The 4,133-nt window shown below is 51.4% G+C and overlaps 1 long non-coding RNA gene across 1 annotated transcript; it reads left to right on the forward strand.

The window, feature by feature from the left end:
* Positions 1–807: 807 nt before the first annotated feature.
* LOC121455316 lies at positions 808–1,933 on the forward strand. Its single transcript, XR_005975474.1, has 2 exons — positions 808–965; positions 1,861–1,933. It is a non-coding gene; the product is annotated as an uncharacterized LOC121455316 (long non-coding RNA).
* Positions 1,934–4,133: the final 2,200 nt, after the last annotated feature.

Here is a 4,133-nt window from a genome sequence, read left to right on the forward strand (position 1 = left end):
AATGGGGCCAAATTATCCCGGGACATTTTACAGTGGTCAGCGAAGACATGAAACAAACAAGCAACAACAACAACAAAACACCCAACAGTAGACTAGAGAGTAAGATATGCACACGACGAAAAACATAAAATAGTATACAGAGTGACAAGATGAGAAAAAGTGACAGGAGTCCAGGTTAGGACAAGGCTGGAGGGAAGAAGAGGAGGCCAGCGAGGCCAGAGTGGATGACTGAGGGAAGGGAGGCTCAGGAGAGGCAGGAACGGGAGCCGGGACCAGATCACTCTCATTTGCCATATGGTCAAAGCAGTTTGATTCTCTTCCCCTTGCTGCAGGGGAGTGTGAAGAGCGGGACTTCCCTGGCTGGGGTGAAGATGGGTGGGTGGTAAGGACCCTGATCATGAGGAAGGAGAACAGAAAGGAGGCATTAGAGTGCCCCCAGGAAAGTGGCAGTGTCGCCTCCAATAGTGACCCTCTGAATGAGGGCAACAAAGAGGGAAAGAGATAAACAGACCCAGGCTAGGTCTTTGGAGAAGCTCTGGCAGGTTAGAAAATGCTCTAGTGTGGGATCCCGGGACTCACCGACAGAGTCCTCATGGATAAAATGAACACAATGGCCCTGCTCTCAAATTCTCAGGCTGGGGAGGTGAAGTGCGTGATGCCCCCAGCACGGTGCCCAAGGTGCCTGCTGCTTGGGAGAATGCCAGCAGGTTTGAATGTGCTCCAAACAGGAAACTCAGAACAGCACAGCACAGCAGGTATTTATTTCCTGGACACTCCCCCTACCCCAGGGTTTCTCTGCATAGCTCTGGCTGCCCTCAGAACTCACTCTGTAGACCAGGCTGGCCACGAACTCACAGAGATCCGCCGGCCTCTGCCTCCGGAGTGTTGGGATTAAAGGCATGCACCAATATGCCCAGCTCCTCTTCTTTATTGGAAGTTGAAAAGGAAAGATTCTAACCCTCAAGGTAACTTAAAATTGTCTCTGTCAACAATGAAGGGTGCAGCAGGAGGCCTTTCTAAGCTGGGCGGTGGGTGGTGGGTAGGAGTCGGCGGGTGCCCAGTGTTTGTGGGAGACAAGTGCCCTGAGAGGTGACGGTGGATGGCCAGAGAAGACAGTCCCAGCCGGGGGCCGAGCCTGTCACTGTCCTAGGGGCAGTTAGTCTCTGTGACTTTCAACATCAGCCCCTTAGTAGGTCAGGGAAAGAATAGGAGGAGGAGGGCCAGTCTACCGAAAGGACTGGTTTCTAGAAGCTCAGCCTGGCTGGATATTGACCTTCTGTGGGTGGAGTGGGTCAATTCCCAGCCCTTTCCGTGAAAGTTCTAAGAGCAGAGGTCCCAGCCCTGGAAATCCCGAGCCTACGCTGGCTTGTGGCCTAGTTTGTCCTGTAGCCCTATGGGAGATGGCCTGGGGACAGGGTACACAGGCATTTATTAGCATACGAATCAAAGGTCAGTGGAACAGGAGAGTGAGAGTTTGTTGATCTCTGAATGTGGACCCTGGAATCTCAGGTTTAGAAGGAAGCGAGAGAGTTGACGTCAACAGGGCACTTACGTTATGTTGGCAACATGCCAAGTGTCTATATATATAGCTAACTCACTGCTGGAGTCAAACATCATCTCCTCTTTTCTCCCATTTATTTATTTATTCATTCATTCATCCATTCATTTATTTATTTATTTTGAGAAAGGCTCTCCCGGTGCAGCATAGGCTGGTCTTGAACTGTGATTCTCCTGCATTAGCCTCCAAAGTGCTAGGTGCTAGGATCACAGGTGTGTAATCCCACTTGTCTCTCCATGTTTCTTCCCTGTCCTAGACCACTGAGGCTTTGAAAAATTCACGTGCCTTTCCCTCTGCCATAGGCCTGGCGTTGCTGCCTTACTCTGCCCAAATGACCCCGGAGAACCCCGGTGGCAGGCCTGGCAGCGCGACGTGGAAAAAAAAGACCTCACTGGCGTGTGCCACATGCAGCAGGATTGGAACCGTCCCTCTGCACTCTGAAGCTTTCCCAAAGGCAGCCAACTGCTAGAAGATTTCCATTTAAGGACTAGTGAAATCTTGACTGGAAAAGAAACCTTAGATTGCGTCACTATAATATCTTACTATAACACGCGGGAAGTCATTTAACCTCTCGGAGATTCAGTTTCTTTGTAAAATGGGGTTAACAATCTTTACCTTGCCGGTCTATTGTAAGATTAGGAATATTACCGGATAAATGATAGTCATTAATACACACCACAACATGAAGTCATCTTTCATGGCCTTTGTGGAGTGGTGGCAGCCTCTTGTGACACCTCTGTCCCACAGAAGTCACCAGTACTCCCTCCCTGCAGGAAAGCTGGGTTCTGACAGGTCATCAGGCCCATGCCCATAATGTCTGATGCTCAGACATGTGGTAGCATCCTTCACTTTTCAGCTGGCAGGCATGGCCCCTTCCTGGGCTGGCCTGGTGCTGAGGACTGGCCCTGTGCCCTGCTCCTCTGCCAGCTGGGCGGCTGGGCCTGCAGCAGCTTGGACAAGCTTGAAGGCCCAGCAGGGCTTCTGTGAGCCCTCTGTTAGCACTGGGCCATCTGGTGCCTCGGCCCCCTTTTGTGTGTTTGGGGTGGGGTGGCAGAGGCAGGGAGGCAAGAGAGGAGGGGACAGGGGATGCCATGGTTGGCTTTCTTCCCACTTGAAGGAGGAGAAGTTAGAGGGAGGCCAATCCTGGGAAGGATGTAGCCACCGCAGACACAGGAGATGGATGGGGACAGTGTTGTGAGTTCTGCCTGCCTCTGTGTGTGTCTGTGTTTTCTGTAGAGTCTTGATAGATGTAAGGAAAGGAAGACAGAGCAGGATGCAGGAACAGAACCAGAAGGGAAGTGTCGAATGGAGAAAAAAGCTTGGGCCCAGAGCGGAAATGGAAGTCGTCAGAAAGCTATGAAGGGGCCTGGGGCCTTGGCCTGGTTGGTAAAATGCTTTCCATATAAGCACGGGAACCTGACTTTAGTTCACTAGCACCTGCCTGGAAAAATCCCAGCACTGGGGAGGTAGAAACAGGAGTTCTGATCCTTGGGGCTCCTTGGCTAGCCTAGCTGAACCGGGGAGCTCCAGGTTCAGTGAATGAGCCTGTCTCAAAAAGTAAATAAGGCGGAGAGTGATTGAGGAAGGCAACCATCATCATCCTCTGGCTTCTACATCCAGGAACACATACACGTGCGTACCCCTGCCCTCAAGAAAGCCGTGCAGTGGAGGCAAAGGTTCTAGCAAGTCTCTAAGGGAAATGCTGTTGTGGTTGTTATCTTTCTGTCCAAGGAAAAGGGAAGTGAGAGACTGTGGCTGGGGTCCTTCCCTGTTTAGGTCGTAGGGGAAAGGAGGTGGCTGGGGCCAGGGGTGGTACTCATTAGAGAAGCCTGGGGTCCCAGGCGCTCCCTCCAGAGCTCCAGCTTGGGTTCCTGTCACAACTGCTGTTAGCTGTGGATGTCAAGAGTGAGTCTTGAACGTCTGTAGTCCCCGGGGCTGGCAAGAAAAATGCCCCTGACAAACATTTGTCCTCTTTGCTGTGGTTCCCAGGACATGGGAGCTGGGTGGGCTTTAAGGACCTTAAGCTTTGGGTCTTCACAGTGGCATGGCATGAGAAACAGTTATAGAGAGACATGGGTGACAAGACCACTGCTTTCTAGTCCTCTGGAGCCGTTGGAGTTGGTCCCCCTTTCTGTGTTCAGGAAACACTTTCTTGGGAACTGCACAGACTGACCTTGGGCTGGAAGCATCCCTTGCTGGAGATGCTGTCCTTGGAGCCCACTCAAAGTCAAGCCTTGCTCTCTCGGCCTGGGTTTTCTAAGCAGTACCTTCCTCATGCCTGCACCTCTCTGAGGTATGGCGAGCCCTTTTGATGTCCTTGAATAGGCCCTGTCATTGATATCAGCATCTTTCTTCTGGTCACATCTGGTCATCATCGTTGTGCTTGAGGCCGGAAATCTCTTCTAAACTAATTCCTGATGGAGCTGCTGGGGGAGCACATTAGGCTGTGTTGAAGTTGAGTGTGATTGATTTAGCACGTGTAGGTCCATTTAGCATCAACCAAGCCCACAGGTTTTTGTTTGGCTTTGTTTTCCCTCCCACTGTTATAGTCACTTGAAGAGCACGGTTTGGAAGC

This window comes from Microtus oregoni, unplaced genomic scaffold (genome assembly GCF_018167655.1).
Source record: "Microtus oregoni isolate MIOR12 unplaced genomic scaffold, Mior012 000013F_ref0000133, whole genome shotgun sequence".
NCBI classification, from domain to species: domain Eukaryota; kingdom Metazoa; phylum Chordata; class Mammalia; order Rodentia; family Cricetidae; genus Microtus; species Microtus oregoni.